The sequence below is a fragment of the Zonotrichia albicollis genome, chromosome 5 (genome assembly GCF_047830755.1).
Source record: "Zonotrichia albicollis isolate bZonAlb1 chromosome 5, bZonAlb1.hap1, whole genome shotgun sequence".
In the NCBI taxonomy this organism is placed as follows: domain Eukaryota; kingdom Metazoa; phylum Chordata; class Aves; order Passeriformes; family Passerellidae; genus Zonotrichia; species Zonotrichia albicollis.
In genome coordinates, this window is record NC_133823.1 from 5,173,109 (window position 1) to 5,199,972 (window position 26,864).

The following is a 26,864-nucleotide window of genomic DNA, read 5'->3' on the forward strand; positions in this document are numbered from 1 at the left end:
CAGTAAAAAATTTTGTTTAAAAAATAATAATGCCAGCAAACTTTTTGATCCAGAGTTTCAAAAGCTTTTTTTTTCAATAGATGTAATAACCTCTATTATTTCATCAGCTGCATAAGGAGAAGTGTTTATCTGAAAGCACTGTTAGCTGAGCCTGAAAGCAAAAGCTCCACCAAGGAGCTTTTGAAAGAGAAAGAGAAACATGAAAGAGAAAGAGAAAGAGAAAGAGAAAGAGAAAGAGAAAGGTGAAAGAGAAAGAGAAAGGTGAAAGAGAAAGAGAAAGGAGAAAGAGAAAGGTGAAAGAGAAAGAGAAAGGTGAAAGAGAAAGAGAAAGGTGACTTAGCAGATGTAAAGACACTGCAGTTGTTAGGCCATTAACTCATTACACAGCCCAACATTCTTTGTGCTGAGCATGGTTGTAGTGCATAACCCTCACCTAAGTAACTACAATAACAAAATTTCCAGTCATCATCTCTAATGCACCTTTTTCCCTAAGCTGAGGGAGAAGTGCTTGGAAGGATTATTCTGCTTGGAGCAATTTTATCTCCCTTAACACCTTTACAGGTTTCAGACTCAGGCTGCTCCCTGAGCACAGGTCAGGACACATCCTATCTCTGAGCAGATACAGAAGTGGAAGGGATTTCTGGGCTGGCTCCAGCACTGCCTGTCAGTGCCTCCTGATGCTGCGAGCTGTGGTTCTCCACAGCTCCTGGCACAACAAAACAAGCATTTTGTAACTTCTCCCTCCTTCCCCCTTTCATCAGCCTTCTCAAACACAAGCACATTAATCCTTGCTGCCTGTTATTTCAAGATGCTCTTTCCAAGCTCTCCATGCTGCAAACATGTCAAACTGGAAGATGTCTCTTTTTCCCTTCCTCCCTCCTTTTTAACCCAGCAGGCTGCACACCAAACACACAACTCTTTTCAAAACCACCACTTACACCCTTTCAGGTGTTATTAATTGATCCTAAGTCCTCCACATCAGTCAGACATGGGATGACACCAGATGTTCCAAGCTGCCTTTGTACAGGTGCTGTGCAAACACCAGCCTGAGCCAGCTGTGTCTGCAGCTCCACGGGAGCTTTACTGCACTGGAAGCACAGAAATGAACACAGTTCTCTTTGAACACAGTGTTTTCAATACTTGGAACAAAAGACACATGAAAACCCCTGTTTGTCCTATCAGTGAGACTCCATCCTATCACCTCTTCCTGCCTGAGCAGAGCAAAGAAGCCTTGCAGGTGCTGCACAGGGACACGTGAGGCTGAGTGAGCAACCCTGCCTGGTCTCAAGGAGGGTTTGAGTGGAACATCTCCATCATCTCTGCAGCACCCTCTCTGCTGCATCCCACACCATTTTGCCCGGTTTTTGGCTGTTTGGAGGGCCTGGGAAGGCCCGAGGTGGCCTTGGGGCAGCCCGCGTATCAAAGGACGAGAAGAGGCTTCAGTTCTTCTTTCGGTTTTTATGTTTATTAATTGTTTATCTAAAAGATTTTCTTTCGGCCCGACAGAGGTCTGCTCAGCAGCCAGCCATGAGCACACTCCCCCCTCCGGGGCGGTCACCTATCTTTATACCCAAAGTTACGTGTACAATATTTATCATTTTTCCCCAATACCTTTTACCCTTATTGCCCGGTGCACTTTTAGTAATGACCAATCCCAAAGTGCCACCATCACCACAGAAGAAGGACGAGAAGAAGAAGAAGAAGAAGAAGGACAGGACACGCCCCAATTCCTCCATCTTACTTCTCTAAACCCCCCTGTACAGAAATCCTAAACCCTGTGTCTCACCCTCTAACTAACTAATCCCTTCACCATTCACCCCGGTGAAACCCTCCTATCCTCACACAGGTGTCGTCTCCCGTGTAGGATCAAAGTCCAGCCACCAGACACTTCTGGCAACATTCCAGGACTCCCGAGCCCCCCAAGGGTGGTCTCGGTGGCTCGGCACCTCAGTCCTGAGGTGCTGAGATCCCACACCATTTATCCTGCCTGCCTCATCTCTGCCCACCAGCCCTCAGGATGGAAAGATGACCAGGCTCATCTTTGTCACCATGGTGGGACAAGGGACACAGGCTCCCAAAAACAAGCCAGCACTCCTGTGCCAGCAAGCAGCTTGTGTCCTGCCTTGTATTTCCACAGGCAGAATCTGAAATGAAGTGGTTTGATTTCCAGAGAGCTGCTGGAATTTATAGGGGTGGTTGTGAGACAAAAACAAGCTGCGAGTGAAGATAAATGCTACCATCCACCACAATTTACCCCTGTAAAAGCCCAAGCCATCCAGCATGGCTCAAGGCACTGAAAATGCTGCTCTTACATCAGCATCACCAGCTCCATTTACAAATTACTGACCCAGCCCAGTGACTGACACACACAGAGTTCAGGCTGGATCAGACATCAAGGAAGGAAAGGCATTAATGACACACCACGTGTACTCCTGGACAGCAGTGTGCCAAAATGCTTCCCGTTCTTCCCACACCCCAAACCTGCAGCTCGCTCCCAAACCTCCTCAGCATTGGTTTTTTGAAGGCAACAGGGACTTTCAGGCTGGCTCTGTGCTCTTCTTCCTCTGGACACATCCCAAAGGAGACAGGGAAATACAGCATTAACCTTTGCCTGTCCAAACTCAGGTCTCCTTTACTCTGAGAAGTTGATCTCACCAAGCGTAATTTCATTTACCTCCTCACTTGCAGGAATTTCCCTTCCCCGCATCTCAGGAGAGACAGGGAAGAGGCAATACTAAATTGTCTCCTCTTCCCAAGCTGGGAAGAAGCTGTGCTTCTTCAGAGCGCACAAAACAAATAAACTCTGTAAACTGCTCCAAAAGTTATGAAAGAGAAGCCCAAAGCTGGTGGATATTAAAGCTGAGGCCATCACACCTTATGCAGAATGCAGGCTGCCACCACAGCACCACACTGTGTCCTGCGCTGCTGGCCCAGAAAGTGAAGCAGAAATGTTTGAGTTCTTCAACAACAACAAAAACAAAGTGTTCTGAGAAATGGCATTTTTTTGCAAGTATGATCCAGGACAGCCATCCCCTTTGCCTCTTTCCACAACACCATCATCCAGGAAAAACGCAGAAGGGAGGAAGAGAATAAACCACAGCACTCAGAGAACCACTCAGGCTGAAAAAGACCCTTAACCATGACATTTGACATTTTATAATTAACTCTCAATCAACAAAGATAGTGGAACAAGTTCCAGAATAAGATTTCCTGCTGCTTTGGAGGCACCAGGCACCTCTTTTGCCACTTGATTTTCCAGCAACACAGCGGTCCCAGAAACACTCACCCCAATAACTTCCAAAATCACCAACTGGGAAAATCTCAGCACTTTTCAAGGTCTGAAAGAGATTAATACAAAACAAAACCAAACCAAAAAAAAGGACACTGGATGGTGCTTTTGATCAGGAAACCACTGCACATTTTTACCACTGTGATCCAACTTGTTTTAATGCCTGCAAATATCCCTTGAGTCAAATGAACTTGTTCAAAGCTGATTCACACCAAGGCTACTTTTTAAATTGGGTAGTTGTTGACAAGTAGAATATATTTAACAAGCCCCAAGCGTCTTGGCATGCAGTATAAAGACTTCCTATTATGAGCTGGGTTTTTTTTTCTTTTTTAAAGGGAACATATGGGCAGAGCAGGTTGTCTGCCACGGGGCACTTCCTTACAGTGCTTGGCACTGCCAGAACTGCACGGATATCCAAAAAAATAAACCAAGGAACGTCACACCAAGAGCACAAGGAATGAATCACACCATTTAAAACTCGCTGATAAAATGCACCATTATGTGTTTTTCAAATCCTCCTCATCTGAGGGAAAAGAAATGAAAATAATTGTGTTCCTCTGGCTGAAGGGTACTGTGAGAACGTGGCAGGCTCTGCCAGCTCCCAGGGGCTGGGATGGGAGCTGCTCCCAGGAACACACCTTGGTGAGTGGGGCAGCATCTTGATTTACAGTGTGGGGTTAAAATGGAGGACTAGGTGATTCTCTCCAGCATCACAAACTCCCTTTGGAGGCAGCCTTCATCCCCAGATGATTCCCAGAGAAATGGGCTGAGAATGTAGTCTGGGCTACAGAGCTCCTCCTGTCCCTGCATCCAGCACGGGAAAAACTGCAACGCTGTGTTCATGTGCCTGAGGCTACAGTATTACACAGCTGAAAGGAGTTCCACTGCAGCGACAAAAAGAACAGCTCTGGCATGCTCCCTGGGCAGCACAGGAGCAAATCCAGTACAGGCACTGCTCTGCAAATCCCCTGCAGACTGAACAAGCACGTGCTGCCGCTGGCACATCAGCATCCCCTCGTCTGGAAGGCTGCAGATAGGTAGAAGATGCATTCCACCTACCCAGAATGCATCCCACAATATCCACCCATCACAGAGACAGCTGTTCCTGCCACAACACTCCCCTGCTGTCAGGAGAAGTTGAAGAACAGGGGACACCAGTTGTACTCAACCTGCTGCAGCGAACAGGATATTCCCATCTCAACCCTGGTGACAGAAATTGTGGTCTAGCCAAGAATTCCAAACCGCCTTTGGTCTCCAAATCCTACTGAGCACCAGGGATCTAGCAACAGCTGGCCAGAACCTAAACCAGAGCATCAAGCTGCAGTTTGGCTCTGTCAGCCTGACAGGACCAAGGGCTGATAGCTCTGGAACAACTCAGAGCTGTTGAACGAAACAGGACAAGCAACAACCAGCCCCAAACTGTCCTGTCTTCTCCTGTGTCTTTGCAAGCTTGCCAGGCTCTGGTGAACCCTTAGTGGGAATTGTTCCCTATTTCCAGCTCTGCCAACCCCTATTTCCAGCTCCTCAATCACACTGAGCATTGGGAGGTATTGCCACTCCTACACTCCTGGCAGAAGCCAAGTTTGGTGTTTCAGGACTGTAAAAGGAAGGAAAGACAGACAGTAAACTACAGGGGGAAAAAAAAGGTTGTAAGCTAAAAACACTGGCATAATTAATAGAACAATGCTGCAAACAAGTTTCCTGCAAAAGTCACATTCCAGCTGCCAAAACAAGCTGTACCCTATCCTGTCTGCAAAACCTTGAGATCTTATCTCTTCCACCCTCCTTCTTTCTCCAATTGTTTGGAAATCTTAATTCATAAAACGAGCCTTAATTAAATGGGAAATATGCCTGTGTTTGCACAACTCAGAACACAATCATGTCTCAGTCAAATAAACACTGGTGTCCATATTACACTTGGGAATTTGCTGTGGTTTGGGGTTTTAAATTCGTTGCAGCAAGCTTGGGAGCAAAATTTCAACAGGAATCTTTTCTTCTCCTCCCATCCTCTGTACCAGGAGGGTGAGACAGGGAACAAATCCCCATGCAGAGAGGCTCAGTACGGGTTCCAGCTCCATGTGTACATGAGGATCATTTCAGGACACACCATATGAGACACGATAGCCAAAAGCAATTATTTTTCCTCACCACTTCTCAGAACCCAGACCTACCAAACTGCCCTGAAATAGCAGCACAGCTCTCGAAATAGCATTATTTCTTCTCTTTTGGAAAGCAACACCCACACTGAATCTTTGATTTTAAGCCATCCCCAAGCAGTTACCACATCTTTACCATTCAAGCCACAGGGAAAATCATTAAATCCAACAGCAACACGATGTGAAGAGAAACCAGAATTAAAAAAAGCCAACCACCACATGGATTTACTCCCACAGTAACTGGATCAACTTCAGCCTGGAACAGACTAGACGTGACTCCAGGAAAAATATGTCTCTCCAGGTGCAGCTGTATCAAAGAGACTTTCCCTGGGCTCGTGCTTTGCTGGAGCATTAAACAAACCACATGTTCCAGCTCTGAGGCAGCAGACACGTACCCAGGGCTGGCCTCCGCACGCTGCGATTCACGCAGCCTCCTCCATCCTGCTGTCTGCACAAACACACCCCAGAGCAGCACAGAGCACAGGGCAGGGGAATTCAGGTTGGGGAGCAAGTCCTTAGATCCTGAAGGCTGGGTTATGGCTGGCAGAGCGGCTGGCTGGTCTCAAAAAGCTTCCCTTGAAGAAGATGGGAATTTTCCCCGTGGGTTTGAGTACATGATAAGAAATATTTCAGTACCACAGACTGTCTACACTCATCCCTGAGCAGCACAGAGCCCAGGGCAGGGGAATTCAGGTTGGGAAGCAAGTATTTAGATCCTAAAAGCTGGGTTATGGCTGGCAGAGTGACTGTCTGGTCCCAAAAAGCTTCCCTTGAAGAAGATGGGAATTTTCCCCATGGGTTTGAGTACACGATAAGAAATATTTCAGTATTAGAGACTGTGTGCACTCATCCCTGAGCAGCACAGAGCCCAAGGCAGGGGAATTCAGGTTGGGAAGCAAGTCCTTAGATCCTGAAGGCTGGGTTATGGCTGGCAGAGCGGCTGGCTGGTCTCAAAAAGCTTCCCTTGAAGAAGATGGGAATTTTCCCCATGGGTTTGAGTACATGATAAGAAATATTTCAGTACAAAAGCAAAGAGAGTCCCCTCACTACAGACTGTGTGCACTCACCCCAGAGCAGCACAGAGCCCAAGGCAGGGGAATTCAGGTTGGGAATTAAGTTCTTATATCCTAAGGCTTGGTTATGGCTGGCAGAGTGACTGTCTGGTCCCAAAAAGCTTCCCTTGAAGAAGATGGGAATTTTCCCCATGGGTTTGAGCACGACAATAAGAAATATTTCAGTACTACAGACTGTCTACACTCATCCCTGAGCAGCACAGAGCCCAGGGCAGGGGGATTCAGGTTGGGAAGCAAGTCTTTAGATCCTAAAAGCTGGGTTATGGCTGGCAGAGTGACTGTCTGGTCCCAAAAAGCTTCCCTTGAAGAAGATGGGAATTTTCCCCATGAGTTTGAGTACGACAATAAGAAATACTTGAGTACAAAAGGAAAGAGAGTCTACTCACTACAGACTGTGTGCACTCACCCCAGAGCAGCACAGAGCCCAAGGCAGGGGAATTCAGGTTGGGAATTAAGTTCTTATATCCTAAGGCTTGGTTATGGCTGGCAGAGTGGCTGTCTGGTCCCAAAAAGCTTCCCTTGAGGCAGATGGGAATTTTTCCCCATGGGTTTGAATAAGACGATAAGAAATATTTCAGTACAAAAGCAAAAGGCAAAAAGAGTCTCCTCACTACATCCTCACTACAGACTGTGTGCACTCAGGTCACCCAGAGATATCCAAAGGAAATCAGTATTGCCATGGAAAATCTTTTATACAGAAGCACATCCCTGCTGTAAAGTGACAGGAACAATTCTCCCCGCTGAGTGATTTTCCTCCTGAGTGCAGAATGGAGCAGAGAGCAGAAACAGCTCATGAATCACGAAATCACAGAATAATTGGGGCTGCAAGGGATCTTTAAAGGTCAAACAACACCAAAGAAAAGAAACAGAAGGGTGGGTGAGGAAAGAGATGAAAACACAACAATGACACCTTCACCTTTGTTCCCGTCTTGTTGCAAACTTCAAAACAAAGCCCGAGGATGAAATTTTGTCTGGAGATTCCAACAGAAAACCTCCTCCAGTCGACTTTTGGTGCTTTGAGGTTTTAAGTGCCTTGCAGGTAAAGTGGAGCCTGGAGTGCTGTGGGATGCACTCCAGTGATGGATTACCACTGCTGCAAGGTGCTTTCATTTCTCCCCACACACCTGAACTCAAAATGTTTCTTGTCTGTGACAATCAAGACATTTTACCAAAACAAAGGGAAGTTTACTTTAGTATTGATCCTCTGCATAAATTGCGCCTCAAACAGCTTCACAGAACTGAGATGAAATGTTGCTCAGAAAGAGAGTTATTAAATACCACAGGCTGAGGAAAGAAAAAAAAAAAAGATGTGTTTTAGATCTAAGACATTTTTCACAGAGCAGGAAGATTTGTCATATGGTAAACAGTAGAAACTGTGAACTGGGACACTTGTGATTTATCTCTGCTTCCACAGCCTGCCCATGTGACAGCAGTAAAAGAGTGACAATCCTTCCCATAACTTGCTCAAAATAAAGCACAATTCCAACGTGTTTAGGTGGGAGCTCGTTTTATTCAGCACACCACGCTGGATCCTTTCAGTACCTCAGCTCCACCAAATGTAAAACAGCACAAGCACCTGGCTGTGCCAGAAAAGCACTTCCACTAATGCCCTCTGAATGAAAAGGCATCAGTGCGAGGTATTAAATCCCCACCAGGACAGAGCTATGTGCAAGTCAGATGAGATAACAAGCCAGTAAATTTCAAATCACCGCTTGCATCCATCCCATAACTGCAAGCTGAAATCCCTCCAGCTAGGCTGGCGTGTTGGCAGGAAAAAAATTGTCATTTCTAAATTTAGCAGACACCTCAATCATTGTGTGATGCTTCAAAAGCAATGGAGATGTAAAGTGGAATTTGTAGGACACCATTTAAACTGAAATGAGAGCTCCACTCACTGAGCAAAGGCTTTTCTTAATACCCTTCCTGTTTGGACAATTTGATCCACTCCTTTTTTTCCTCTACAACCACAAAGGTTTGTCCTGCAGTGAATGGATAGGCTTTTTTCTGGGATAACTTCCAGGTTAAAGAGAAAGGATTTACACTTGAATGAAACATAGGCACTGTATTTGGAAAATTTGTTTTGAAAACTTGGGAAGGAAGCAAAGCCTCCTTCATTTAAAAAGGGACTCAATTAACATTCTCCAACAAGTCTTCCTATCGAAAGGACAGTATTTGCTGGGGAACATGTGATCTGAAACCCGCTCTCCTCGCTCACAATGTTCCTTTCTGAAATACAGGGCACTGCTTTGGAGAGACACGAGGATCTTTGCAGAGCTTTCCAAAGGAACTGCCTGCCACAGGCCAGGCCTTCACTCCAGACATCAGATCTTCTGTGACTTAAGCTCAGGAAACTTAAAATAGTGCTTAACAACCCTAATGAAGACCTAGAGTGACACAATCCTCCTGTGGCTCCCTCTACAAGGACAGCTCATCCATGCTCAGCCACAAGGGTGAGATGAATCCACAGTGTCACTAACATCACCTCCTCATTGTCCTGATAAAACACACTTTTAAAACTTTCTGCAAAGAACACACTAGAGACCAACCAAGCAGGTGTTCTGCTTTTGATTCCTGCCTGTCTGGGTGTGGGTTTGATCTTCAGCAGGCAGGGGCAGACAGGACCACCCTAAAGGTTATCTTGGGTTTGAAAAACAATTCTGCGAGTGCTGGGCATGTCTAGAAATTGCCCACGCAGGAGGAAGAAAACAACCCATGCCATTATTTTTTTTCCAGATAAAGAGGGGAAAAAATGCTACTGACAGTTTAATATGCACTTTTATTTCCAAATTCCCTTATCAACTGCATATGACAGAGCCTTCTTCACTCTTTAATAAGTACAGGTTGAAGTCAAGCCCGACTCGAAGTTGATGACGGATTGAGTCCACATCAATACCTGGCAGATTTGGGTGGAGATAAAGGCAATATTGGTGTGTATAGCTACAGAAAACATGCTATCAACACATCCAACACTTTGGGGAGACCATCTGTAGCAGCCCACTCTCCTTCATTTCTCCTGGATGCCTCCAATTGCAGCAGAAGGGAAGAGTTACCTGCAGCTACCCCCCAGCAGTGCCTCAGAGGGGCTACATAAGCAAAACAAGGACACAGGCTCTCTCCAGAGCCTCTTCCAGGAATTTGGCTGCTGAGATGTGAGCTACCCTTTGGAAAAAAATACTGTTTTTCCCTGCTGATCACACTTTTAGTACAGGCACCAGACCAGGTGTGGACAACCATAAAAATTCTTCTGTATTCAATGACTATTCTTCAGTTCCTCCACCTGGGAGTTTGTCTACACCAAAATGGACCAAACATCCTACAGTGCCTTCCCTTCATCCAAAATAAAAGCAATTTAGGGTTCTGTTTTTAAATAACATTTTCCATGGGAAAATCAGCAGGCTTTAAATTCACAGTGCAGTGGAACAGTGTCCTCACACTTAACTAAGGTGCCAAGCACCCCACAAGTGCCTCACTCTTCACCGTTCTGGTCACAAACACAGACATCAGGACAGAGCAGCAGAGAATCCTCTCTGTACATCCCATTCCAACCAACCACGAGGTGCTCTGCACAGCTGGGGATGAGCTGCTCAGTGATAAACACACTTAATGGAGTTTACATTTGCTTAAGACACTTAAGAGATTAAGAGGTTGGCTCGTGCCTGTCCTGCCTGGCTACGGGCAGATGCTGGACAGCACAAGGTGAAGATACTTCTCCTATGAGGTTAAGCAAGAAATGAATGAAAAGCTGTAGGCATCTCACATAGGATATAGGGCCAAAATTTGGGTTCAACTTGGGGTTTCTGTGAAAACACTCTACCAGTCCTAAGGGAATCCAGAAAAAAAAAGGAGAGGACACAGTTCACAGAGTCACTCTCCCATTACCTTGAGCTAAAGATCCCCTTGGCAGATGCATCTTTCGCACCCAGAATTGTCCCTTGCAGATCCCTTCTCCTGAGAATAGAACAGGTGGTGACAACTCATGAAATGAGCTCATACCCACATCTACAAGAATCTGACATAGGTTTCATTGCACCATTGGAAAGAGGCAACCCACTCCAAGAGTTTAAAACTGGGTAACTCTAGTGACTGTATTTTTTCAGGGAAGAAAGGGAAGAGTATTTAATAATCTGGGTAACTGTAGTAACTGCCTTTTTTTAGGAAAGAAAGGGTAGAGGATTTAATATTCAAACAGCTTCTCCTCTTCATGTATATCACTGGAAGCTTTCTGATCCTGTCCACTGTGCATCTGCATGTGCTGAAAACAAGCTTTAGGACCAGGAATGTGCTGCAAAGTCCAGTATCACACAAACACACAGGATCCTTCTCTCTGTTCTGTCATGTTGGATTTAAAAACAGGTATTAAGTTATATCATACTTTTTATTAAAAAGAAGTTAGAAAGGGATTTAGCTACTAGAAAAACTGTGCTTTTGAAGTTGCCTGGCCAACATGGGTAAAGTCTGAAAGTGCTATAACACTGCTCTGGGACTCCAGCAGTGATGTAAATGCTGCAGACACACAGAGCCTCTGCCTCAGAAAGTTACTGGGACTGAAGTGATGGGGACACAGCCCCATATTTACACCCCTGCCCCTCTGTGCATCTTCTTGTGCCCATTTGTCACCGAGCCCATCTTCCCCTCCCTGCTCCAGAGCAGATTAAACTTAATATACTTATGCAGTTGTGAAGTGTCCTGCCTATTATCCAATTAGGCAGCTAACGAGATCTGAGTAACAGCACGTAGGCACTGATAGCTGCTGCCTGATAGCAGTACAGATTAGACACGTTCTTTATGTTCCCAGCCCTTGCAGAAAAAGGCTTGGGATTCGTTCAAAGGCTGCTCCGAAGGCTGGGTTCAGGTAATTGTTTAATTTTGTTTGGGATCCATAAACACATCACGTTTGTTTCCTCTTGATCTCCTGGAGCTGTCATGGCGCAACTGTCCCGTTACAGAACTCCTGATCAATCTGGTGTGACTTGTTCAGTTGAATTGTCAGCGTGGACAGGGGCAGGCCTCATCACCTCTGTGGTTCCTTCTAGCGTCAGAAATCTAGGGAGCAATAAAGGATCTGCGCATCACCAGGAAAAAATGTACAGGACTGATAAGGAGATACAGAAATGCAATCTGTATTAGCTCTGATGCTGTTCCACATGACATTCCCATAAGATGCACCTAAGAAAACATTAATTAGATGTAATCAGCATAAAATGGCTGCATGACAACATCTTTCTCAGAGCACAATTATCAAGGGTTTGTTATCTAATTGGGAGGGCACTGGAAAGCGGGTCCAGCCAGGCATAAGAGCTGTGTAATATTTTCATTACCAGTTGGGATGACAGACTGGAATGTATGGCCATAAACCCAAGAGATGATTCAGCTGGGAGGATTTGCAAGCACCAAGGTGTACAGATTTCAATTTCTAAATTACCTTCATGCACTGATCCAATATCAACGTCAGCTAATTAACAAAGAGAAGCCCCCACAAATACAAAAACAGGGAGCAATCTATTCAGAAAGATTTCAGAAAAGGCTCTAAGAGGGTCAAAGCAAAATGGTGACACTCAACAATGTTCCACAGGTGTATGAAGGCAAAGCACAAGGGATGAGCCATGGAAAGCACTCAGCTGTGCCTTGCAAAGTCCTGCCCTGAGCTGCTCACTCACTGATGCTTTTGGGAACACCAGACCTGAGAGTACCTTGTGGAGAACAACAAAATTAAAAAACACCAGGTGTGAGATTTAGCTGGATCCATTTAAACCAGAGATCTTCCTAAGAACAGACTAGTGCAGGCAAGCAAGCAGGACACAGCCTGAGGGGAGACCTCTCCTTCCAAATCCAGCAAGAAAACTCAGAGTTTGGTTCCCTTGACTTGAACCCTCTGGCTTTAATCTCTGTTTTAAAACAAGATAACAGCCATCAACGTGGTGGAAAGAACAAGAGCCCAGGGCTTATCAACATAGAAAAACGGGGAGAAACCAACTGGATGGGTGAAACACACAGCTTTAATCTGACAGATAGGGATAAATGGAATATGGGGAAGAAATTCTTCCCTGTGAGGGTGGGGAGGCCCTGGCAGAGGATGTCCAGAGAAGCTGTGGCTGCTCCTGGATCCCTGAAAGTGTCCAAGGCCAGGCTGGACAGGGCTTGGAGCCACCTGGGATAGTGGAAGGTGTCCCTGTCCATGGCAAGGGGTGGGACTGGATGATTTTGATGGTCCCTTCCAACCCAAACCATTCTGTGATTCCATGACTCTGTGGTTCAAATTTTCTTGCATCACTGAGCTGGAAAGGCAGCAGCCCACAGACTGGAACACCTGATGTGAGAAAGGAATGAAGGAACAGGGTTGTTGAACTTGGAGAAGAAATGGTGTTTAGTGGGGGATCCAGTTACTGTCTTTACTTAACTGAGGTTTACTGAGCAGATGGAGCCAGACTGGATGGCAGAAGCCAAAGGACAAGGAGCAATGGAAATTACTGACAGGAAGGGAAATACTGATCAGACAGGAGGAAAAGATTCCTCACCATGAGGGCACAAAACATCAACCTGCCACTCTTGACTAAAAAAAGTTGACAAGCAACCTACCTTTGATCCTGGCCCTGTCTGGAGCAGGAGGTCAGATGAGAGCTTCAAATCTCCTGTGCCACTTTACTTACTCTTCAGCTCTAAGAAATCTTTATCAAGGAACACTGGAAAAGGGATTTTGCCCAAGAGTCTACATCACTTTACACCTCTTCAGTGCTAGCAAGTACTTCAGACTCTAAAGCTGTCAATAAAATGCTTTCCACATGACTAAAGATCCCAGTGTCTGCAACTGACAGAGGAAAAAAAGGAAGGAATGAAACACCAGAGCTTTCACTGCAATTGGAAAGAGAACAAGAGAAACTGGGGACTCACATTACACAAGTTATCATACAAAAACTCTGCAAGAACACTGAGGAATTCAAAGATACATACAGATAGCTCAAAAAAAAAAAAAAAATTTAAAAAAGCCAGACTGCTCCTCCCTACCTGCTCTTCCCACAGCAATAAACACAAGTCGATGCCAAAAGATGTTTCAGACCTGTCCAGACCAGCCTTCATTTTGGTGAGAGCTTCTTCAGTTGTCTCAGGACAAAGGCCCTCTGTGTGCAGACAAACCTTTCACAAACACATCCTACTCTCTCCTACTGAAAGTTATGATAGAGGCGTTAATAGATCCAGAGAAAATGCCTGGAACAATACATACAGGCAGGTTTGGGGGTTTTTCCCAAAAAAAAAAAAAAAGTGAAAGTTAACCCTAGCAAATAATGCTTCTAGTGCTGGCTGATCTGTTTTCTGACATGTTTTATATTTGAGTGCTACCTCTCAGAATAATCTTCCCATCCACTTTTTACCAGCTTTAGAAATGCATGAATAGCTGAGTCCTTCAGGGGAACAAAGGGACAGCAGGTACAAAATCAGATGCACAGAGTGCAATCACGGCAGGGAGGGAGAAGGGAAGGTCACTCCTGAACTACAGCTGGCAGGTCAGAGCAGGAAAGCACAATGGCTGAGCTGTAAGCGAGTTAATCATGGGGAAAGCCTTGGTCAGGGCAGCTGGCAAGGACTTCCTTCACCTTAGAACAGCCAGGAATTATTCTGGAACAGAGATCCAGAACACATCCCTGTGGAAAAGCAAGAAAAGCACGTGCTCTGTTCTTATAGTTGGTAAAGAGATAAAGCCATAAAAAACCTTCCATGACAAAACACTTCACCAGTGCTTTGTCCAAAACTAAAATGCATTAATCACACCCCAAAAGTCTACTTGAGAGTGACACAATGGTGTTTGCGGGCTCAGTCCATGCAGGTATCAGACACAGCTCTCCAGGGAAGCTTTGGACGCTGCAGCTCAAGGGAGACACAGCCCAGAGATTCCCAAAGGCAGCTCCAAGGACTGAACAGCTCACTCTGTACAGTAACAAAAGGGCAAGAGGGCAGCAATTCTCAACTGCTGCACAGAAATCAAAGTCAGAAACCAGGAAAATCTTGGTAATGGCAAGAACAATGACAGGCTTTCTAGGATCACCCAGGGACAATGAGGAAAATCCATCACTGGAGGCTTTTAACAACTGCTTTGGACAAACGTGCTGGGAAAGTTTGGATAGATCTGACCCAGCCTTGGGGCAGGAGGTCAGATTAGACAACTTAAGGTCCCTTCCTGCCCTGCAGCTCTTTGCTTGTAACAGAAATGTGACAACAGAACACCAACAGCCCCAAAGCACACAAGCCCCCCTAAAATTTCCATCATACATTGGAGACACACTGTAAGATCCCATGTGCAGCAGCTGCCTGTTCCCACATGGTACCTTCTCCCTCCATTCCTGGAGGAGCAATACAGGGAGAACACAAAGAGCTGGACTCACAGAACAGGCATGGGAAGAGGGGCTCCCCAGCACAGCCCTCCCAACAACAAAGTCCCTTTCACATGGGACATCATCCCACAGCATGGGGACAGTTATCAACAGGAGCCTATCCCCACTGTCCCTCCCATTTGTCCCTTCCCATCTCACCCTGCAGTCTGAGCAGTTCTCTCTTTCTTCTCTTTAGACTCTTCTTCTGTTCCTCCCTGGAACATTTTCATGTGTAAGATCTTCAGGACTGGATCCCTGCCCACCACAGCCCTGGATCCCACCCCAAGGGAATCAGGGAACAAAAAGATTAATGACCCGGTGCCTCACTGCAAAACCCAGGGTCACAGCCCTTTGTGAAGTTCTCTCAAAGGCCAAGCAGAGACACCAGATACCACTGTGACAATGGTATGAGCTCCCCACGACTAGAAAAGGACATTTAATTTAGTCTGCTGGGAGGACTTTATGCTCCTGCAAGCATTAATGAACGGCACGAAGCATCCCACGCGGTCAGAGCATGCAAGCAGCAGAGTAAAAGTCTGAAGTACCAATCTTTATCTCAGAGTTAAAGCTCGACCTATCAAAGCAGTTTTGACAATTTTTGCTTCCTTGTGTGCCCCCCCCACAATCTTCTTGGCTCATTCTTGAAAATCCAAAGCAAACCTCCAAGCTCTGTCTATGGAACAAGGGAGGAAGGTGACAGAAGTGGTCCCAAGGAGAAATATTCACACATGTGAATGTTTTAGGAGCACATCCCAGCTATGACCACACATGTGTGTGTTTGTCAGTACACCCTGGCACATCTGAGGGCACAGTTATGCAATCCCAGAAAACCTAGATCCCAGTTTGTACTGTCCTTAAAGGACAGCCCTGACTGTACGTGTAGTGCTGACAGCATCAGTCACGGGACAGGCCAGGGATTTGATCCAAATAAAAAATAACCCCATAAAATAACAATCTTCTGCCAGGGTGTGTGGGCTCCCTGACCAAGATCTCACACCCACAGTCAAACAGAACATGCACAGGAATAGGATGACTCCTTTTCCTAGAAGTAGAATCTTAGATCTGTGTAAGTGACCCGTCAGCCTGTGCTCTGACGGCTGGAAAAGAGTTATGCAAGAGAGGAAACAAGCAGTGGGAGACAGGACAGCTCAGAGAAAACATCTCAGGGCAGCTCCCCTCCTAAAGCCAGGCTCTTGCAAAACAACCCTGGTGCCAGCTTGCCAGGCTTTCCCAAAGGCTCTGGGAGCTTCAGGAGTTCAGCCAAAGGGTTACCAGGCACATCTTCCTGGCAGAGTCCGCTGGGATCACAACGGTGGCTGATTTCAAAAGAGAAAATCCTGTTAGAAGAAGACTGGAGATCAAAGCAGGAGGTTACATCTATATCCTGGAACATGCATCCCATGGGACAGGAGAATTTTTAATTCAGTTTCAGGCTAAATACTCATTCAATAGAAACAGGTGAGCATGCTTGAATATTGCACCTGTGCAACTTCTCTGAGAGAAAATCCATTCCCCACCTGCCCTGAAAAATTAATTTAACTGAACCAACTCTTATAAAGGAAAAGAAACTCCTCCTTTCCTATGCAATTCCCAGTTTAGGGATAGGCTAGGACTATCTGCTTCACCTAGCACAAAGCATTTTCTGCCTACATCAGCTGGAAGGGAGCTTGAGTGAGTACTTCACAACACAAATGATCCAAAACCAACGTGCTTTTTCTTCCTCCTTCTCAAAATGTGCCAACATCACCATATCCTGTCCAATGTTTCAGTCATTCCAAGCATGCCAGCAGCCTACACTACTCCATGCCACTCAGCTCAATCCAGAGAACACACGTGGGAAAATCTGGCATTATCAAGAATAATGAATGGTGAAGAAATGAATAACTAAGTATCCATTCTTCAACAGCTATCTACATCCATTTAGTTTTCTACATCATCAGCCAGGAAAACAAATATTTTCTTTATTTTTTAAAAGGTAGTTCCTGCCTTTGAACTCAGCAAGTACAGACGCACACACTAAAAGTGGAATTAAATGAACTTTTCAAGCCATTATAAAGGCTTTGCAGCCCTTGAAAGACCTATTGGATAAAAGAAATGAAAGTTACCAAACCAAAAATTCCCTACAAGCTGAAATTGCCTGGGTTTACATCAGTTCAGCTCTTTAGGGCCCTCCACAGCTGAGATTTCCTCATTCCTTTTCTGGCACTGATCTGTTCTGTGGCCCCCAGTGCTCCCTCCATCCTTCTACTCCAGGAAGTGAGGGAAACGTGGTCTCACAGCACGATGTGGAAAACTGCCCCAAAGAGGGAATATCCAACAACAGCCCTGTGTAAATCACTACCCTGGGGCGGCAAAATCTGCCTCCCTCAGGCCCAGCAAGCTGCCAGCCACCACCACTTGGAATGAGAGAGCACCAACAATAAGTGCCTTGTTTAACTGAGACTTTAAAGCAGGGCCTGGTAGCAGAGAACCACCCGAGAATAGCTCAGGGATCAAACTCCAGCAGGAAAAGCAGGGAGGGGCTTTTTCACCCCTCTTGCATTACATTCCTGCTGCTGAGCTCTTCACCTTCAGTGCAACCCAGGCCTCTCCCAGAGCCAAACCACTCCTGCTGCATCCTTACAATTTCCCTTCCATCCCATCCTTGCAACCTCACAGCCCTGGCTCCGACACATCACAAAACAAAGACTTCAAGCTGTCATTGAAAATAACACCAAAACTGCACTTAAAACCAAGGGCATGATTAAAAGACACCAAACACCACCACATTCAGTGCATTTAAAGATTTCCAGAAGAAAAGGTCACCGGAATATAGAGCACATCTCCCAGAGCAAACGTCCTTGTCACGCTGCTGCTGGGTTCAGACAGAAATACATTGTTATAAAAACCCTGTGTGCTGTGTTATCCACGGCTCAGGGCTGCTGAATCAATCACAGAATGGTCTGGGTTGGAAGAGAAATTAAAAATCATCTCATTCCCACCCCCTGCTATGGACAGGGACACCTTCCACGATCCCAGGTTGCTCCAAGTGCTGTCCAACCTGGCCTTGGACATTTTCAGGGATGGGGCAACCACAGCTTCTGTGCCAGCGCTTTGTCACTGTCTGATTAAAGAATTCCTGCCTAATATCTAATCTAAAAATCCCCTCTGTCAGTGGGAAGCCGATCCCTCTTGTCCTGTCACTCCAGGCTCTTATCCAGAATCCCTCTCCAGCTCTGTTGGAGCCCCTTTAGGCATTGGAAGGTCATCCAAGGTATCCTAAAGCTTTCTCTTCTCCATGTGGACAGCTCTGCAGCGCTGCACTGTTCCTCCACCCTGCAGCCCTATCCCAGGGCCCTCAAGGGCATTGCTTCTCATGGAAACACAAAAACAGGACCTCAAACTGAGGTTCCTCCAAAGCCACTCTCCACACCAATGTGCTCCTCAGGTGCCACCCCGCGCCATGGAGTCGCCACAAAGATTTATTTTCCAAATGGTTCATATTCCCACCCACAGTATTTCTGGAATCTTTTGTTAACACAGGAAGAAACCACTGAAATTTTAGATTATAAAAAGGGGAAAAAATAGGAAAGCTTTTCAACCAATTTCCACAGTGACTTCTATAAACTCAAGATTTATTACAGTGTATACACACCCACGTGCCCTCAACACGGAGCAAGGAATGCCTGGACTCAGCAAAGGCAATGCAGCAACACAGCCAATGAAAATGGGACACAAAAATCAAGGTAGCTGAAAATATTCATGCTCCCTCAACAGGAAGACAACAAAGATGACTGTAACAGAGTCTGGAAACACCATAAAGGTGGCTTTGAACTGTCACTTGTAAAACTCTTTGTGTCTCAGGATTCCATAATTTGATGAATTGGTTGCTTTGGGGTTTTTTTATGGTTATGCTTTTATTCCCTATTCTCATGGTGGGTTACCATCTCTCTCCCACTTTACTGCTGTGCTTAGATCAGTTTTTGCATGCAAGCAGAGCAGGACAGATCCCTCAGCCACATCTTAAAGCCAGAGGCTTAGACTCTCCAGAGAAAGAAGAGTTCAAATCCATTCTTCACCCACATCATTTCTAAGAGGGGATCTTTACAGCTCTTTTATTTATTATTTACCACTCTAAGACAATGTTTTAGCTCACCAACAGAACTAAAAAAAAATCAGTTATTTAATTTCCATAGACTTGACTTCATTAACTTCTGGAGAGGACTAATGTTTGTGGCCAGTGGGAAAGGGTATTTCTACATTTTTCCATTTTCTGGTCTGTTAATTACAATTACTGAGAGAAGGAGACAGCGGTGAGATTTGTGAAACACAGCAGGCTGTATTTTTAATACTTTTGAAAAAAAACAAGAGAAAATAATATCTCTTTGTTGTATAACCCAATCATACAAAGTAATTCCACATACTTCAGAAGACAGCATCACAATTTTCCTTAGACACTCACTTGGGCCAGCAGGAATTTAGTTGGAGAACCTCCGATTTGATTAGAAGGGATTATTCTTCAGTGAGATGGCAGGAACAGAAAACATGAAATGATGGAAGTGGGGTTGAGAGGCAGAAAGACAGACTCCTGAGGCTGGTAATGAGATGCAGGAATACTCCTCCAAGCTTCTGAGGCAGAGATGGGCAGGGGTCCGATGGCTTTTGAGGATGGATGAGTGAGAAAAACCCAAATTACACTACTTGGCTAAGGTGGAGGGCAGTAAAAGCACCATCACACCTCTTGGAAGCTGTAGGGAGCCCAGAAACCATGTCTGCTGTTTGCAAACAATTTGACAGAGTTCTCCAAACTCTACCTCAACCCCTCCAGTGCCACCAAGTCAACTGAGATTCCTCTATCCCAGAAAAGCACTGAGTTTCAGAGACACCACAGCTGACTCGTGACACTTTGATGGGAGAGACACAACAGGGAGAAAGCTCAAACCAGAGAGGGACAACCACGAGTGCCAGCAGCAGGGCTGAGGACACGGGAGCCCAGGACACGTGCAGAGTGTTTGTGGCGCTCCAGCGTTTCAGGGCAGCCTGGCACAAAGAGCAACAGCTCCAGAGCTGCTGTTCCACAGAGCCAAAGGATGGAGAGGGATAAATGACCACAAAACCCTGTATTTTTAGCATTTAAAAAGTTCTACATCCCCTTCCACACACAGCTTAGCCAAAATACCAACTGGATGCTGCTCCAAACCCAAAGAAGTCCAGGTAAATGTTTGATCAGCCACACAGTGATTTGGATCCAGGCACTGAGTCAGACCCAAGCCTGATGGGTTTTTTGCCAGCTCAGTAGTCATCCAAACAGGCTCCCTAGTCCGGCTACCACTCCACAACAGTGGCACGGGAGGGAAAGGCAGTGCTGGTTTTTTTTAGAGGCAAGGCCAGCTGAAACCACAGAGCTTGCTACTCCCTAAAAAACACAGTACATCTGTTCCACAGCAGAGCCACAAAAGATTAGTAAGTGCTGGCCTAACAATCTGGAAAGGGAAAAGGAGCTAGGAGCGCAAAATGTTATCACTAAGTCAATAAAACAACATCTGTAAAGGACTGAGAACATAACAGCATTCTTGCACAACTCACAGAAATGCTCCTGGGCTGATTTCTTGGTCTCCACTAAACCTGTCTGGTAACTCTGGGAACAGAACTGCCTCGTACAGGCTACGGGAAAAGTGGATCAACAGGGTGAGCTAAGGACAGGGCTCTGGGCTCAACTTTGTTTGTGCAGGATCACAGAGTGGACGTGTGTTAGGCGATATATATGGTTTCACTTTTATGTAAATCTGGTGTTTACATCTAATGTATCAGGCAATTACAGCTGGTCCCAGAACTAGGTTTGAGACAGCGTGTCTATAATCCACGGAAAGCACTTTGTGGGATGAGCAGAGCAAGGATGCAGCAGAGCAGCTCTGTGTATGGGGTTGAGAATGTAAATAAAAGCTTTGTTTTGAGTTTCTGTAACTGACAACTTGCTTTGTGTATTTCACTACCCGGCATTTGTAACTAATCCCTCATCTACCACACTGATCTCAAAGACGCATAAATTGATGGATTCGACTGAAAACGGCGGTGCGAGCCGCCAAGCCCCCGGTATTGTAACAGCTTTGTGTAAACATGAAAACAGCAGAAACACAAACAAGCCGGGAGCGAGCCTTCGCCGCTCGTCACTCGCATCCCCAGCACGGTGACTTCCCCACCGAACCTCTGCTCTCGGTGTCATCGCCGGGAACGCCGAGGCGGGGAACGCGGAGGCACGCGAGGACTCGTGTCACATGCGGGAGATTCACCGACATCAACACACGGCAGGGGGAGAAAATAAACACCCAAACCAGCTCAAAATCCCAACACAACCGTGCGTGCTCTGCCCTTAGCGAGGGAGCGATCCGTTCTCCCACGGTTCCCATAAAAAGCGGCAGGGATGGCACCTGCTCTGCACCTGGGCTGGGGTGTCGAGGGGTGGAATGAGGGTCAGCAAATTCCTGGGGTGGTTTGGGGTGTGTGGGATGGGGCATAGCGAATGTCCCTTGGAGTAGTTTAGGGAGGTGAAATTGTGGGATGGGGCACGGGGAACGGCCCCTCAAGGCGGTGTGTGGGACGAGGCACAGGCTGGTTCCTCCGGGGTCATGTGTGGGACGGGGCACTAGGCTGAACCCTCAGGGGGCTGTTTGGGATGGGGCACTGGGCTGAAAACTGAGGGTGGTGTTTGGGATGGGGCACCGGGCTGAAAACTGAGGGTGGTGTTTGGGATGGGGCACCGGGCTGAACTCTCAGAGGGCTGTTTGGGATAGGGCACAGGCTGGTTCCTCCGAGGTCGTGTGCGGGACGGGGCACCGGGCTGAAAACTGAGGGTTGTGTTTGGGATGGGGCACAGGGCTGAACCCTCAGGGTGATGTCAATATCTCCCCCATACGTGGGACGGGGCACCGGGCTGAACCCTCAGGGTGGTGTGTGGGACGGGGCACCGGGAACGGCCCCCGGGGCAGGTGTGCGGGACGGGGCACCGGGAACAGCCCCTAGAGCGGCTCGGCGAGGAGGGCATGTGGGATGGGTCCCGGCTCTGTGCCCCCAGACAAAGCCCCCCGCCCTCTCCCCGCCACTGCCCGGGCGCTCCGTGCGGGGACGGAGCCGGGCAGCCCCGCCGAGGCGGCACCGGCCCTCCCGCCGCAGGTGCGGGCTGAGGGGGCCGAGGGGACCCTGCCAGGGGACGCTCTGTGGGGACCGGGGCCGCCGCCCGCCGCGTACCTCTCTGTGCGGTGCCGGAGGGGACTGTCGGGGTCGGGGCGCCCGCCCGTCTCGCCTCGCTGCCTCCCGCGGCTGAGCGGCTCCCGGCGCGGCTGAGCGGCGGCTGCGGGCACTGCGGGCCGAGAACCAGCGCCGGCCTGTTTTCCAGCCGCCTCCCCTGCGGCCCGCCCCGGCTCCGCCTCGAGCATCCCCCGCCTCCTCCTCCTCCTCTTTCCCCTTCTCCGCCTCCGCCTCCTGCGCCGCCTCCTCCGCCGCGCTCCTGATCTTGAGCGACTTGAACGTGAAACTCTAAAGATATCAGCGCTTGCTTAGTGAAGCAAGCGTGTTAAAGCTGATTTTCTTCCTAAGCGAGACGGGTCTTTGTCACCTTTTGCGATTGCTGCTGTACTTCAAGGCTGCTTTGATACCCCCGCTCCGGGGCGTTCACCAAACTACAAAGCGGACCCAGTGTGGAAAATAGCTTCATTCCTGCACGAATTTTTTCCTATTCCTGTCCAGACAATGAAATTAATCTCATCGGAGTCCACCTCACAATTAAAGACCAGCCTGTGGTCCAGAAAAACACAGCCCTCCAAAGTCCTACCCGAACACCGTCACAATTTCTTATCTCTCACCATCTGGTTTCTGCCACTCACTGATATCAGTGTTCACACAGTAACACGGGGTAGTGTGATAAACTGGAAAAAAAATAAAGTTATATAAAATCAAAAATAGGCATAGCTTTAAACTTTTTTCAGCTTGAAGACCCCTAGAAGCTAGCAAAGGACATTCTCCTATATATATATATATTTTTAATATATATTTAATATCTATATTTTTATATAAATGCTATAATATATAAGGTATATGCAATGTTAACATATTTATACATAATACGTATATGTACTATGTATACACTACATGTACTATATATAAACTATATATTATAATACTATAATATACTATAAAAATAAATATATATATATTTGTAAAAAATAGAAATTTTGTATATGTGTATTTTATATATATATATATACACACATACTAAATGTGTATTGGACATCCCATCCCTGGAAATGTTCAAGATCGCTTTGCACAAAGCCCTGAGCAACCTGGTCTAGTGGAAGGTATCCCTGCCCATGGCAGGGGGTTGGAACAAGACATTCCTTCCAACCCAAACCATTCTGCAATTCTGTAAATAATAAGAATACTCTTAAGTGGCTCTGGGCACAGAGCCTGTGCCATGGAGGCTTCTTCCAAATGGAGGAGAAAGCCAAAAAAATCCAGTTCCAGTGTCACAGTTTGGGACTTGGCACTCAGAGCCCTAAAGAAAAGGGAAGATTTCCCTGCTCCTTCTGAATTCCATGCCTTTCATGCAGCTGCAGGGTAAAAGTCTCCTCTCCAAGCAGCAGCCCCATAAACACAGGTTTTATTAAATTACAGCTTCTTTCCAAAAAAAGGTTGTGACCAGGATTGAGCAATGTGTAACTCACGGGATGCGGGTCCACCATGGAGCTGGAGCACTCAGACATCCCACAGCCTTCCCATTAAACGCTGGCTGAAATTGCTTTTTGGACGCCTGGAGGGAAAGTCTGGAGGAAAGACTGTGCCTTGGATGGAAATCAGTCACGTCTGCACGCTGCCTTCAAGCACTTTAAGGTTTTATAAAACACGCTCAGCTGCCTGCCAGAGGTTTGCACCTGCACAGCTGGGCTGAGGCTGCTGAGTCAGCCAAAACATCTGGGGAAAACAGCAGGAATAACGTGGATTTGGGGTTCCCAGCTTCCCTCAGATATCAGACAATTGTGCAAACTTTTCAATTTCACATCTGCAGTGCTTGCAGGTTGTTTTTCTCCAGATTTGGAGCTTCCCTGACTGCCCTTCAATGCTGCCATCACCACTGGACTTAAAACCCTTCAAAGCCCCTTGAAGCACCCAGATGCTGAAACCACTGTAATGTTTGACAGTCAGTGTAGGACAAGGGACAATGTAAGAAGGATATAAAGCTTTTAGAGAGCATCCAAAGGAGCAGCACAAAATTGGGGAAGGCTGAGGTCCTTTAGTTTTTTCTGAAGAGGCCTCACCATGGTCTGCAGCTTCCTTAGGAAGGGAAGCAGAGAGGCAACTCTGATCTCTGCTCTCTGGTGACCACTGACAGGACAAGAAAATGGCATGAAGCAGTTTCAGGTGGAGTTTAGGTGGATATTAGGAAAAGGTTCTTCCCCCAGAGGGTGCTGGGCACTGCCCAGGCTCCCCAGGGAATGGCTCCCCAGAGCTCCAGAAGAGTGTGGACAATGCTCCCAGGAACAGGATGGGATTGTTGGGGTTCTCACGTGCCAGAGGGACCAGAAATTGGACTGCTTAGTCCTTGTGGGTCCTTTCCAGCTCAGAATATTCTATGATTCTATGGCCACACGCAGTTTGGGATGTGGTTTGTGAGCCTGCCAGCCATCGGGGTGGCTGTCCCCATCCAGCACACCCCAGGAGCCAGCCTGTGCCTGCTGGTGGGCTCTGCCCTCCCTCACCTGCCTCTCTGGGTCTCCACCAAGCCTACAGATGGAAGCAGAGCTTTGCAAATTAAAGGACTTCATGGAAACGAGCCATATCCCTGTTCTAACCAGCTCTATCTGGAAAGAGAGGAATTGGCAATGAGGCTGGAAAGAGCAGCCTTTCCCACCAGACTGACAAGTCAGAGGTGATAAGGAAATAGGGACAGTTGGATGGTCCGGCTTGGAGATCCTTATCTGCAGATGATGGAAAGGGAAGCCAGGAATTCCTGCCTGGAGTCCTCAGCATCTCTCAGAGCAACACCTGCTCCTCAGGGCTGCTTCAAATCTGGCTGTGTTTGTTTGGAGCCAAAGAGAATCCACGAAGCACAAACTGGTGCCCCCTGTACCCGCAGAAAAGCTGAACCACGAGGGATGCTTGTCATGCAGCAGCTGGGGAAAGCTGGGGAGCCAATTCCTACTGAATGGCACTTCTATTTCCTCCACAGCAAATAAACAACTGTGCTGCAGGGCTGCACCAGCTCTGCCTGGCTGCAATGTGAAGGATTTGAGCTAAATCTAGAAAGCTCTGGGTATTAGGAGTCCCCTGGGCTCTACCCTCTTTCTCCAGTTTAGATTTGGCAACAGAGCCAGCCCTAAACCCTAGGAATGCTTGTGAGGCATTTTAAGGGTAGACAGAAATGCAATTACCTGTGAGAAAATGAAGCTCAAATACCTTGCAAGCCCATGTTTAATACAGTGTTCGATGGATTAAGGAAGAGTAATTGACAGATAGGACTGGGGCTGGTGCCTTTTGCAGACAGTAGTCCCAAGGACATTTGATGAAATCCTAAAATCAGCATTTTTTATGCCTTTGACATTTGTTTTCTATAAGCAGACCACACAGTGAATAAAGCATCTTTCCTGGGAAGCACTCTTGAAGGACAGGTTTATGACTGAAATGTAAAGCAAACGGTAAAAGTCTGGAGAGCCTAACCTAAAAAAAACAGGGAGGACAAAGACCTTGTGCAGCACACCTGAAAAGATTGCCCAGAGCTGCAATCCAGAGACATAATCAATGTGAAAAAAGAAAAGTGAAGGATTGCCTGGAAAGTCTCTTTTTGCAAGGGTTTTTTGCACCACAGAATGGACAGAAATAGCTCAGGTCTCATGTCCTTCAAAACACATTTTGAGATGGGGAAAGAATTCCAGAAAACAAATCAGAGAGCTCATGGTGGGCACATGGAGGGTGGGAGGGTAGCTATGCACTCTGTGAAGTTTCATTTCTGGGTCTGGGCAGGTCTGAAGTCTGGCCAAGGAGATCTATGGGATTGACTGATGCCTTTTTTTGTATTTTCTGCCAAGTAAAATAATGACTTAAAGCCAATAAGTGATTGTTCTTAAGATTTCTATTGATCAAGATAATGCCCCATTCCTAGAACTGTCAGGTGAGATGAGCAATAAGCCTGGCATGAAACTTTTTTTAGAAGCTTTTTTTGGAAAAATAAGGATCCAGCTGGCTGGAAAGGAGAGCAGGAGTAGCAGATAAAATCAAGCAGCCCAGAGTACCCCTCTGTGCTCCAAACACCACATTCCTGATGTTTGGCATGAAAAGGTTTTGCCTCTTACTGTTGTTACACAGCATTTTTCAAGCTCAGATGAAAAAATGTTGGGAAAAGAGCTGTTATCTATTTGAAATCAGGAATCTCAGTACAAAGACCCCCAATATGAGCCACAGGGTGTGCTGTGCTTCAGAGATTGCCCATTCTTGCAGAGATTTGACTTTGGCATTAGGAATGTGTCTGCAGTGAAAAGGCCTCCTGAGTTTGGGTCAAGATTTTGGGGGATTCACTCACACACTGACATCTGGCAGGACCTCATGAAATTAAAATATAACTTGAACAGAAAATCTGTAAGTCAGAAAAACGTTTTCCAGTTTTCTAACCCAGGAATTATTATCCTAAGGGTACCTGGGTACTGATTTTGGCTCCTGCTCTGTGCAGGGTGACACACAGTGACAAAGCTGCTTGTGTTTCCTCAAGAAGGACACCATGTACAGCTTGGAAAAATTACCTGTGTTGAATAACTACAGCAGCTCCAAACAAGCCCAGCTGGCTTTTCCATCCTCTGCACTGTTTGTTTACTAGAGAAAGACTAATCCCTTTTACCTGCAAAGCAAACTTACCATGAAAGCCCACATAAAATGCTTTATTATCTTTCCATCCGTCTGTAATACGGAATTTCCATGATTCATTCACCCACTTGAGGAACACTTGAGCACTCAAACAAAAACA

The 26,864-nt window shown here is 46.6% G+C and overlaps 1 protein-coding gene across 1 annotated transcript in view; it reads right to left on the minus strand.

Moving 5' to 3' along the window:
- Positions 1–22,286, minus strand: part of SMOX (spermine oxidase) — a 53,246-nt gene extending 30,960 nt beyond the window's left edge. Inside the window, exon 1 of the mRNA XM_074540550.1 lies at positions 22,106–22,286. The gene's annotated coding sequence lies outside the window, so the exon portion shown is untranslated. The remainder of the gene's footprint in view (positions 1–22,105) is intronic.
- Positions 22,287–26,864: the final 4,578 nt, after the last annotated feature.